Source organism: Galeopterus variegatus, unplaced genomic scaffold, assembly GCF_000696425.1.
Source record: "Galeopterus variegatus unplaced genomic scaffold, G_variegatus-3.0.2 Scaffold1359, whole genome shotgun sequence".
Lineage (NCBI taxonomy): Eukaryota > Metazoa > Chordata > Mammalia > Dermoptera > Cynocephalidae > Galeopterus > Galeopterus variegatus.
Window position 1 is genome coordinate 16,813 of NW_007727470.1, and position 13,808 is coordinate 30,620.

Here is a 13,808-nt window from a genome sequence, read left to right on the forward strand (position 1 = left end):
TTTGCTGGACACTTGCTGAGTGAATGGAGTGGGCCTGATATAGGCAGGTCATTGGGAGCCCAGTGGGACTGGACCCCAGTGGGATTAGTGGAGAAAAGTAGTGGGGGACAACTTTGGCTCAGGCTCTCATTCACAGTCCGTGAGTGATAGCAGGTAGAATTGGCAGTTAGAACAGGAGGCAAACAGCATGTACACAGACACTACAGATAAGACAAGCTAGTGCTTTTTGGTGGTTACCATAGCAATGCGTGTCTTTTCCAACTCATAATTTAAAAGAAATACTGTCTGCATGAAAGTAACAGAAATGTGTCCCTAAAAAACTTTCTTATATCTAATTACTGTATCATCATTTGTTTTCGTGTAATTTCATCAGCATGGCTATAGTGAAAGAACTTAGAAAGACAGTTGTCTGAACTGTAAAGCTGTTTAAATAGAGAACGTTTGCCAGACTTGGTTTTTCCTCTCTCTGCCATTGGGTGAGCTGATAGCATCCTTCCACCTGAGGATCATGGGCTCTTTTGTGAGTTCCCTTGTGGGGTTGTTCAACTTTCTCTTAAGCATGAGCTACACCAGGCAGCACATTTGGGTGGAAGGAGCCTCAGAAATGTCCCATTCTACTGTTTTGGTCAATTGGCTGTCAACCTGTGTAGGGAGGGAATGCAGACATTACGTCACAGGGTTTTTTAGGCTCTGGACTATAGTTCAAAAATAATTTTATTAGTCAAGGCTTTGGGCCTTTTGTCTAGTTTGCTCAGTTGTCTCTTGATTTGCTGGTATTATTTGGACCAAAGAAGGGCTGCCATTGAATGAAAGTGTCCAGAGTCCATGATGATTTGTAACGTTCTTTAATTGAAAGGGTTGCCTACTTAATAACTACTATTCTGTGGTGCTTGTGTCTGTGTTAGGAGTAGGGGAGGAGGGACATATGTGACATTTGTATATTTGCATATGAAAGAGAAAATAAAAGCCTAAAGAGGGAAATAAAAAGAAAAACAAAAACAAAAAACAAAAAACCCTATTTGTAGACTGTCAAGCTTCCTTCCAGTTAAGTGTTCTGGCATTTGATTCATAGCTATTTAGAGAAAGTCATCATTTGACAACTGTATGGTTTCTTCCCCAATTTCCTGCAGGCCTCTGTTGGGGGACATTTAATTTCCCCAGATAAATTGCATGTAGTTAATTGTTATCACCTATTATGTTGGCAGCTATCAAAATGATTAGATTAAAGAGCTGTCCAAAGATAGGGACCTAACTTGAGAAGTCTGAAGCCATGGGCTGGATAATCTCTTGGGAGTCATGATATAGAGGGAATTTAGGCACAATATACCTTTGGTCTAGTCTGACTTTCTTGACTATGTGTAAAGGAATATAGGATGTGGAAAAACCTATTCAGGAAGCAGAATTCCAATCAGTCGTGCGCTGTAGAACAGCGAGGATTTAAATGAATCCTTTCTGGGTTTCTAGGACCTAACATAGTGCAAGGTATTATACAGGTAAGCAATAGATGTAGGGAATTGGATTTGATTCTGAGTAATCGATTATAATGTGATACTCCAGGAAAATTTGTCAAGGTTGACACACTGAGGTTGTGCGTGCAAACATGAAGTGCAAATTGGAATTAATTATCCTGGTCTTTTTTTGGGAAGTACTTTCTCTTGTCAATCCAGATGAGTGATACAAAAACACCTTCTAGATTTGAATTAGCTGGATAATTCTTGACTTTGCTTAAGCCTTTAAACTGGTAGGAGCTTTAGTGGATATTAATTAGTGTGAAAGCTTTTTATTCTTTGAGGAAACTTTTCTCTTTTTTTAAAGAGAAATCTATCTTGATTGACAGATGGATCCCTCTGTTTCATGTTTTATTGTTTTTGAAGAAAGGGGCTTTGATTTCCTGCCAGGGAACTTTCCATAAAAGGACCTTACCATGCTGAGCCCTGATTAAACATCAGGGAGAGGTGATGATTCTTTTGTATAGCTCTCTGCTGAAAGGTGAAGAGGCCAAAATTACAAGGACTGCACGAGAGATGTCTGCCGAAGGACCACATTCAGCTACAGAAAAAATGGACCACTGCATATACAGCAGTGAGGTTGGGATGCAAATGCCATTATCCCCTATTTTATGAATGTTTAAAGAAAATCTGTAGAAGCAAGGTTTATAATGCTACTTTAGAGGAGAGATCTTGTTACACATTGTTGTAAAGCGTTGTCCTGCATAACTGAGAAATTTTATAAAATGAAATTGATTTTTATTTTTATTTAAGGATCCTACTAAATTTTGGCAGATCTGAGAGATTTACATAACATACAAGTGTATGTATAATTAAACAGCTCACCTTATTTTGGGTTTAGTTTGCTTCCAAATCTTTTATTGTGGCAGTTGTGTTTATTAACCATGTCTCTCCAAATCAATTATCATGTTAAATTTACAAACAGAGGAACAAAGCTGATTTAAGAGGAAGGTTAAATACCAGAGAGAACAGAGTCCTGGAAGTTATAGAAGCCCCAGGTTTGATTCTCAGTTGTAGGCTGGCCTTGCCACTTACCTGTCATGTGGCCTTGGGCAAAGGTTTTAACTGCTCTGAATCTCAGTAAAAGTATAAACGAGACAATACTGACCTGGCAGAGGGATTGTGAGGACTTAATAAGATAAAGTGCATAAAGGGTCTAACATGCTCTGGATTTTATAGCACTGCTTGTGGCAACAATATTATAGTGTAATGACTTAAAAATAAAACTAACCAGAGATTGTAATCGATAATTGGATCATTGTACTTACTCTTAGCCAAAGAGACAAAAATAAATTCCGGGAGAATTTTTGGGCCACTGGCCCCCCTCCCTTTTTTGTTTTTTTTTAATCAAGTAGAAGATGAACATTATCATATATCCTTTATTTACTCTTGGCTTGACCCAAAACATACACCCTAAAGCTAATCAAGAAGCGCATGGAAACTGAATGCCAATTTATTCTCTCTCTCTCTTTTCTTACTTGTGTTCATGAACTGAATTCTTAATATCCTGTCTGCTGTAATTTTCATTTTTCGTGTAAAGGAAAATGACCATACTCTAAATCTCCACCTCTGAGAACTTAAAGGTAGGTCAAGTGTTCTAAAATTAATACGCTTTTCCTAAAATGACTAATTCCAGCTATTAAAAGTGAATATTAACTATATTGAGATCAGTTTAATATGCTAAAGAGGAGCTATTTGGATTGTTATTAATTAATGAGAAATAAAATAATTTAAGTTCAAGAACATAACAAAAAAACACTACCTGACTTTAGATATTTATTTACTTACTCATTATTTGCTTGTTTATTTATTTTAATTAATAGACTTTATGTTTTAAAGCAATTTTAGGTTTACAGAAAAATTGATCAGAAAGTATAACGTTTCCATAAACTCCCTCTCACCTCTGCCTTCAGTTTCCCCTAATTAACATCTTGCACTGATGTGATACATTTGTTACAATTGATGAACCAGTATTGATACATTATTAACTAAGGTTCAAAGTTCACACTAGGGTTCACTCTCTGTGATGTACGGTTCTGTGGGTTTTGACAAATGTATTATGTTGTGTATCTTCCATTACAATATCATAAAGAATAGTTTCACTACTGTAAAAATCTCCTGTGCTCCAACTGTTAGTCCCTCTCACATATCCCCTCAACCCCAGGGAGCCACCGATCTTTTTACTCTCTTTATAGTATTGCCTTTTCCAAAATGTCATATAGTTAGAATCATATGGAATGTAGACTTTTCAGACTGGTTTCTTTCATTTAGCAATATGCTTTTAAGGCTTCTCTATGCCTTTTCATGACTTGATAGCTCATTATTTAGTACGGAATAATATTTCATTGTGTGGATACAGTTTGTTTATCTATTCAGATATCTTTGTTGCTTTCAATTTTTGGTAATTATAAATAAAGCTGCTAGAAGCATGAATGTGCATGTCTTTGTGTGTCCATAAGTTTTCAACTCATTTGGGTTGATACCAACGAGCATGATTGCTCTTTCATATGATAAGCATATGTTTAGTTTTATAAGAAACCGTCAGTCTTTTCCAAAGTAGTTATACCATTTTGCATTCCTACCACCAGTGCGTGAGTGTTCCTGATGCTCCACTTACTCACCAGCATTTAGTGTTGTCAGTGTTGCAGATTTTAGTTGTTTATTTATTTATTATATATGTATGTATTTTACTTTTCCAATATAGCATAAGCACCATCAGGGCACAAGATCTAACTGTTCTGTTCACTGCTATACCAAGCCCGTAGAGCAGTTTGTGACATATAGTTTGTGTTCAATAAATATTTGCGGAAGGGGTAAACAAATGAATCACAAAAATGGAGAATAAACATCTTTTGGAATAATTTCTGGAAAGAAAGGCACAGTTGCTAATGGTGTCAATATTTTCCTAAGAATTAATAATAAATGTATATCACTATTATTATAAATGATGCTAAGTTGGTACTTAAAGTTGGATTCACATGTGGCTTCAGATCAGTACATCTTTGCAAGTAAATCACACCTTGGTTTCAAACACATTCAAATGTATATCTTAAAACCATTGACCTCATAGCAAGCTAAACTGTATTTATCTTCACTTAACCACTTTGTAAAACAAAAAAAGTAGTTATTATTTTTTAATTTTATTTTACTCCTCAATATACATTGTAGTTGATTATCATGCCCTTCTACCTGTTCCCCTCCACCCCTTCCTTTCCCCCTGACATCATATCTGTTCACTTGACTTAAAAAGTTCAAGGAATTTTTGTGATTGCTGTGTCTTCTTCTCCCTGCCACCCTTTATTTATTTGTGTGTTTACTTACTTACTTATTTATTTATTTATTTATTTATTTATTTATTTATTTATTTATTTATAGCTCCTACAAATAAGTGAGAACATGTGGTATTTCTCTTTCTATGCCTGATTTGTTTCACTTAATATAATTCTCTCTAGGTCCATCCATGTCATTGCAAATGGCAGAATTTCATTCTTTTTTTATAGCAGAGTAGTATTCCATTGTGTAGATATACCACAGCTTCCATATCCACTCATCTGATGATGGACATTTGGGCCAGTTCCAACTCTTAGCTATTGTAAATAGTGCTGCAATAAACATTGGAGAACAGGTATCTCTTCGACTTGATGATTTCCATTCCTCTGAGTATATTCCCAGCAGTGGGATAGCTGGGTCATAGGGTAGATCTATCTGCAATTGTTTGAGGAACCTCCATACCATTTTCCATAGAGGCTGCACCATTTTGCAGCCCCACCAATAATGCATGAGAGTTCCTTTTTCTCCGCAACCTCACCAGCATTTATCGTTCACAGTCTTTTGGATATTAGCCATCCTAATTGGAGTGAGATGGTATCTCAAAGTGGTCTTGATTTGTATTTCCCAGATGCTGAGTGAAGTTGAGCATTTTTCCATGTGTGTGTTGGCCATTCGTGTATCTTCCTTTCCATTCGTTATTTTTAAAGGAAATAACAAGTTATATAAAATCTACAACTTAAAAGATTCTAGAGCATTTGTCCTTAATCATGACTGCAAGTTGGAGAGCTCTTCTCAAAATATCAAGAGCCTGTCTTTACCTGTAGGGATTCTGATTTAAATGTTCACCCCCACCCCCAACCCGACGTATTTAAAAGAAATAGTCATATGAAAACACCTTGTAAAAATTTAATGCTGTGTTTTAAAGCATAAAAGCTCCTAACTTATCAAGTATTGTTTCAGTAGTCCCCAGGTTATAAAAACAGGAAGCAATTACAGCAATAGTGTCATCCCTCTCTCCCTGCCCTTTTCCTACTGTATTCAAAAGCCTGATAAGAAAAGTGAGCAAAAAACAAACAAACAAACAACACTGAAGAGACAAAGTTATGACACCTCTCCATCAGCAGCCTAGAGAGCTGAAGCCATAGGTAAACCAGTATCCCTTTTTTGGAAAACAGCTTGGAATTAACATTTAACATTCACAATCCCTTTGGTCCAGAACTCCATATTAAGAATTTACCCAGAAGAAATAGATTTTCACTGTGGCATTACATGCTGTAGCAAAAATGTATAAATATCCTAAGTGTCCACAATTAGGAAATGATTGGATCAGCATCAGGTACAGTAATAATAAGGCCCACTGTATTTTAGTGTAAACTCAGGTTTGGATCAAGGGGTAAGAACAACACTCATATTATTTAGGAAGGTCCAAGGATTTAGAGTCTCCCTCCAGGAACAGGGTCAAAGGCCAGTCAAATTATTATCCAGGTTTTTCTGAAACAGACTGAGCAGTCAGAGGTGGAGGCCTCTGCTTCCACACAAACCCTGCCCTCGAACAATTTCCCTTGTTAGGTTCCTTGCCTGTCCCATTCGTCTTGGGATGTGTTCGCTCTCTCTTCTTGAAAACTGTTCCAGGAATTATTGTTCAGTCTTCCAGGCACTCTTCTCTTCTTTTCCCAGCTAGAGACTTATCCCCAGACCGTGCCCTCTCTTGCAGTTACATTCCCATGCCCCTTTCACTCCTCAAACCCTAAAAACCTAAAGAAAACAAAACACAATAACACAGACCTCATCTAACTGTCCTCCCCCAGGCCCCCCACAACCCCAGTAGAACTTAATAGCCCATTAAACCTAGAACAGGAGGTAAAGTTTCAGAAGACACCAGATCCCCTTTGTAGAGGGAATGAAGGGCTTAATCTGCACTTGCTTTTAGAAAACTAGGGAGGAAGATTTTGTGTTTCATTCTTCAAGAAAAATAATCAATTAAAAAAAAAACATTATATGTTTCTTTAACAGTCTGAACTCTGAGCAATTCAAGATAAGGCAGATAACCTACTGCTTGACACAGGTTCTTCAAAATCCTCCAAAAACCGGTTCTGAGTTTACATTTGAGACTAAAGTTAATTTGGCACAATAAATTTTATCATATTAGCTCTAAAATGATATTTACTTATGCATCATCCCTCCAAAATGTTCTCTGAAGATTATACTTTATAAAATCTTTCTGTCTTAATTATTTCAGTTACCTTTAAGTAAAAGCAGGTCAAGAAAGCATTAATCATTTCTCACAATGGATTACACTGATCCATTTCTAGTTATCTTTAAGGTATTTGATGTTTGATTGTTTCAAATCACCATCCAAAAGGCCATGGTCTTTCTGATCTTTTATATCAGGAATTTTGTCTTTCTGATCACAGTATACCTCTGGACATAATGAAATAGAATCAAGCCTTTGGGAAGGTTGGACAGAAATTTGACTATAAGTCTCCTTTGCAACCAAGACAGACTTTGTACTAGAAGCTTTCAGATCCATGATCTTATTTAATCACATTTAATCCTCACAACAGATCTGTAAGATAGATACTTATGCCCTAATTTTATAGATTAGAAAAGTGAAGTTAAGGAGATATTATATTCACTCATTAATGAGGTGATAAGTAGTAGACACAGGATTCAATTATTTTGAGAATTCAAACTCCTCCCATAGTGCTATATGGGTAATTGTTTCCAAGGTCCTCTTTATTACATAGACGACACCTGCAGTCACCTCCAAATTCTCCATTCGTAACAGTCTGCAGACCAAAGTGTATGCCCAGCATGTTATTTAAGGTAAACTAACTTAGCTTCATTCATTTAGTGCGTTTTTACGTAGCCTCTATTTCTGCTACAAATGAGGTTGGCATATATGAATTACGCTTTTTGTTTTGACCATTCAGGTGACACTGAATCACATCCTACAGCACTGCATAGTGAAGATGGTTAAAAGTAGGAACAGACTAATTTGACTTTTTGAAGTCCTCTAATTCATGAAATAAAAGGAATGATTTCTACTACCATCAGGTCTTAGAGATTTAAAACACCATTTGGAGTCTTTTATTTGAATTGATACTGTTTAAACCAATTTTATTTTATTTTTTTTTTATTTCATGAGCTTTCAAGTCTGTATCTTCAATGATCATGGCAGGCAGATCCCAAATTCAGAAGTTGTAGTGCATTTGACAGCCCTTGCAACAACTAATAACCAGGTTCAATGACAGCGATCCAGTTTCAGCAGGTACTATAATTGCAGATTATACTCTTCATGGTTTCTTCTTTGTGTGAATAGTAAGTGTATGAAATCTTGAGTCAACATTTCCTTTTTTGTTGCATAAACAGTGCTGAAAGCTTAATGATCAGCTGGAGAAGAGGCGTAATGAATAGTTGCAGCATTGTTCATTAAACACCGTGGTGGTTCTTTCTTTGCCATCATTTCATCTGTGCTTGAATTTTGCATTTCCCTGTAGTCTGTCATTCTCCCTGAGCGTCGGACACTCCCCGTGAGGTAATTGCTGTGACACACATAGAGCTTCTATCAAGCAACAACGAGAATGCTTCTCCTTTTTCTTGAGCTCACTTTATTGGAGAGATTAGACTCTTAAAGATGGCAAATCTGCAGAAAGTGACTCATCCAGCTACCCTGTAATAGACAGATTTCTATAAGTATATGTGGCCTTTTGCATAATTAAGCACTGTGTTGCTTTTCTGGAAATTAAGAGTAAAATTTTAAGTAAATTGGGATTGGAATTGAGATTTGCAATTTTTTGCTACAATTGATTTATATCACTGTAATACTTTTTTGTAGTTTTGTTTCTACCCTTAAATACCTGGTGATATAGATATTGACAAATGATGCTCTATCTGATTAATTAAATCTAAGTTACTAAAATGTTGCTGCATGTAATGATTTGGTATCATCTTTGTAGCCTATTAGCTTATTGTGACAATGTGCTATTTATATGTCCCCAGGGGCAAGCCTTAATTAAGTGCTAACACCATAAGATGTCTTACTCCGGAAATGGATTCCAGAGCACATGTTACAATGAATAGAACTACATTTTATTTCTTCCAGAGTATTTAAACCATGGCTTTTTGTTATACTGTACTCTCTTTTAATCATTCATGTATTAAAGCTTTGGAATTCAGTAAAGGAAGATTTCCAGAGGCTGCTGTTGAAATCTCCTAAGTGTTCTTTGGTTTAAAATGTAGAGGAAACAATTTTCTAGATAAGTAGGGAGTTGGCTTCTTTATGTTGTTCTTTAGAAAGCATCAGCTTGTTTAGCACTAAGTATAATTATCTATAAATATGAGTTAGTTAGGCAAGTTATCCATGCGGCCTTAGGTATTATATGTCATTTGGGGAAAAAAATAACTCAATGGAGTTCTATTCATTCTATGAATAATATGTGATGAGTAATTCCCTAAGCAGCATCAGAAGCCACCAGATGATAGCTTAAAAAAATTGCAAAATATAATTTTCGTATTAGGATGACAAGTAAGCAAACAAAAGATAGGTTTTATTAGCTGAGAACCTTTAGAATCAGACTATATTTTGATGGATTTAGCTGCCAAACTTTGTTATAATGGCTAAAGCAGCCCATTTGTCATCTGTGGACTGTCTCAGAGAAACAAAAACACCTTTTGGTAGGATCATCACCTCCCCACCTTTGTTTTCCTTCTTGACATGTGTTTAACAGAAGGACTAACTGTTGGATTAAGATAGTTGGATTTATTTTGGACATCTCGTTTATTCAAGAAATAATTTCTGCATAAACTAGATTTTTAAATAAAAAAGATCTTTCTAGATCAGAGGCATTATCATAAACATTCATGGAATTTTGATGCCCTGAAAATAAATAAGAAATCATGTGATTCATATACCTATGGTATTAGCTGGACTCCTGAAAGTCACTAATTCCCAAATTTTTTGCCTAAAATAATAAGATAATATGTTTTCTTATAAACTTCACTCCCCATAAACTCCATATTTTGTTCCCAACTGCATTTATTGAGTAATAATTTACTATTATTAATTTTTTTAGTGGTTATCCACTCTCCCCAATAAGTTGAGCTAAGTCCAGACTATGTACAAAGCAGGTACTCTTTTCTGATGTCCCTTTGTTTGTTTGTTTTTGGTCACAGAAGCACATGGGATTCTTCAAATGTATTGAAATTGTTCGTAGACTTCTTTTGTGTCTTTGTGGGTGTCTGGCAGCCAAGTAATTTGACTATTAAGGAGAAATAAAGTTAACTAAGAGCAAAGATAAAGGGGACATGGAAGGAGCAAAGTAGGAGGAAGGAAAAAAAAAAGAAGAAATAGATGAGGAGAAAAAAGAAAAGAACAAAGGAGAGAGGGAAGAAAAGATATTGTCAGGGGAAGCTAAAATGAAGGCGCTATAGTCTCCTTTTGCCAATATATTCATATTTATGCCAAATGGCATGTTTTCATTTACCTTTTAATCCTTTCAGTTAAAATATGAAGATATTTCCACCTGAAGAAGTTTAAGAATTCTGTTATTACATATAATACATTAGAAGTAGATGTTTTGAGTTAAAATAATATTGTACAAGGGATTTGCAATATTCGGTTGCAATCTAAAGTAAACCTAGTTTCCTTTTTACCTGAAATTGCTTATGTTTATTAATGTCTTTATTGTGGTCTCCTTTTGGATAAGTAGTCACATAACATACATGGTTTTATCATTTCACATGCACTGATTCAAAAACAACCCCCCTCCTGGATGCACACACATGCAATTTCTCCATTTTATGCAGAGCTATTCTTAAAAACAGAAGTCAGACCATCTTTAAACGATTCAATTGCTTCCTGTCATACTTGGAATAAAATCTAAACTCTTTGCCCACCCTACAAGGTCTTCGTCAGTGCATACCCTGCAATGTCCTTGAACTTGTCATGTGTATTCAGTGATAGGAGAGCCTCCTATCTGCCTGCTACTCAGACATAATGGGTATGTTCTAATCAGGACTTTGCACATGCTTTTCCTTTTGCCTCGGCCACTCTTCCCTCAGACCTTCTCTCAGTTCATTCTTACTCCTGCTGCAGTACCACCCCCTCCAAGAAGTCTTGATTTGCTTTAGTAGGCTGACTAGGTCTGTTATTTTGCTCTGCTCCATAAGGCATTGGGGACTCAGGCTCTTTCTGGCTTACCAGTCTGCGGCAGTAAGGGTGTGGCCCTTGTCTTCATGGTGCAAGGTGGGGGCTAGTGCTTTAGCCACCACATCTGCTCTAGGCTGCATGGAGGTAGAGTTGAAAAAGGGGAGGAGGATAAGCGGCATGCAAATTATAATTTTATGATGATTATGGTAAAAAACACATAACAAAAAATCACCATCTTCAGCATTTTTATGTGTGCAGTATTGTAATGTTAACTATGGGCACATTGTTGTGCCACAGATCTCTAGAATATTTCCATCTTGCAAAACTAAACCTCATACCCTTTGAACAGCCCTTTTTCCCCTGCCTTCAGCCCTTGGCAACCACCATTCTGCTAAGAGTTTGACTACTTTAAATACCTAACATAAGTGAGATTATGCAGTATGCGTCTTTCTGTGACTGGCTTGTTTTGCTAACCACAGTGTCCTCAAGTTTCATGTATGTTGTAGCATGTGACAGTATTTCCTCCTTTGATAAGGCTGATTAAATTTTACTGTATGCATATACAACATGTTCTTTGTCTATTCATTCATGGATGGAGATTTAGGTTGCTTCTATCTCTCGGTTATTGTGAATAATGCTGCTATAAACATGGGTGTACAGATATCTCTGAGATCTTGTTTTCAATTCTTTTGGATATGTGCCCAGAAATGAGATTGCTGGATCATATGGCTAACCTGTTTTTAGTGTTTTGAGAAACCTCCATACTGTTTTCCATAATGGCTGCACCATTTTACATTCCCACCAATAGTGCACAAGAGTTCCAATTTCTCCACATCCTCACCAACACTTGTCATTTTCTATTTTTTTGTTTTGTTTTGTTTTTTGATAATGGACATCTTAATAGGTATGAGATGATATCTCATTGTGCTTTTGATTTGCATTTCCCTAATCAGTGATGCTGAACATCTTTTAATATGCTTGTTGGCCATTTATATCTCTTCTTTGGAAAAATATCTACTCAAATCCTTTGCACAGTTTTTAATTGAGTTATTTTGGTTTTATGTTGTTGAATTGTAGAAATCCTTTATACATTCTGGGTATTAATCCCTTATCAGAAATAAGATTTATGAATATCTTCTCCTTTAGGTTCCCTTTTTTTTCTATTGATTGTTTCCATTGCTGTGCAGAAAATTTTAAATTTAATGTGGTCCCATTTGTCTATTTTTGCTTTTTCTTTTGCCTGGGCTTCTGGAGTCATGTCTAAAAAATCATTGCCAAATCCAATAATGAAGGTTTCCTCCTATGTTTTCGTCTAGTAATTTTACAATTTCATGTCTTCCATTTAAGACTTTTATTCATTTTTTAGTGATTTTTGTATATGATGTAAGGTAAGGGACTAACTCCATTCTTTCGTGTGTGGGTGTACAGTTTTCTCAGCACCATTTGTTGAAGAGATTGTCCTTTCCCCATTGCTAACTTTGGCATCCTTGTTGAAGATCATTTTACCATAAACTTCAGGGTTTATTTCTGAGCTTTCTATTTCATTGCATTAGTCTGTATGTCTGTCTTTACGCCAGTACCATCCTGTTTATATTTTTTAATTAATTAATTTATATATATGCATAATAAAGACAAATGGTTTATTTGGTTCACAATTCTGGAGGCAGGGAAGTCCAAGAAGGGTGACATGGGCGTCTTCTCTGCTTCTGGTAGGGAGTTTTATGCTGCTTCATAACTTGGTAGAAGCGGACACGCGGAAAGGGGAATCACCAGAAGCAAACTTGCTTTGTAACAACCCTCTCATGGAACTAATACATTCCTGTGAGACCTAATCCAGTCTCGTGCGAGGGAGGATTCACTACTGCAAGAACAGCACCAAACTGTCCACGAGGGCAAAGCCTCAAATGACCCAAACACCTCCCATTAGGCCCCAGCTCCTAAAGCTTCCAGCTCCCAACACAGCCACATTTAGGGCCAAGCCTGAACATGAATTTTGTTGGGGACAGACTTTTTCAAACCACAGCACAGATAACATAAGAAAGAAAGAAAAATGGAAGAAAGGAAGGAAAGAAAGAGGACTAAAATGAGAAGTGAAAGAGGAGACACCACAACCATACCACAGAAATACAAAGAATCATAAAAGGCTGTTATGAATAACTACACGTCAACAAATTGGATAATATAGAAGAAATGGAGAAAATGGACAAATTCCTAGAAACATAAAACCTACCAAGACTTTATTGATTTATTTATTTTCACATGAAGGAGCCTATGAAATGTATTAAAGGGCAAAATGGAGACCCGAATAAATAAGTTCTATTATGTTCAATGTTTTTAAAAAAAGTCAATTCTCTACAAATTAATCTTTATATTTAACCCAATCCCAACTAAAATCCCAAGTGCTGTTTTTTTTCCCCCCTCATGGATATTAATTAAAAGTACGTGTTGTCTTTTTTGTTCTTTTCCACATTTGGGCATCTTCTCCCAATAGTTCTTCGAGGTGAATTTTAGTGAGCCTTGAGTGTGGTGCCTTTTCCTAATTCACACCAAGATGTCACATAGACAAGAAGAGTCCTTGTAAAACTAAGGCAGAAGAAAGTAGCAACAACAATTTATTATTTCTCCCAATTCTGTGTGTGGACTGGCGGTTCACCTGCTGGTCTCCCCGGGGGCTCATGTCTATGGTAATAGACAGAAGGCAGCTGGAAGGCCTGGATGGTCCAGGATGGCCTCAGTTGTGTGTCTGGTGATTGGGCTTCCCTCTCCATGTGGTGGTCCATCCTCAAGGAGGTCTGGACTTCTTTCCATGATGATCTCAGAGTGTCAAGAGGGCAAGAAGTTGAGGCTGCAAGGCTTTTTTTTTTTTTTTTTTTTTTTTT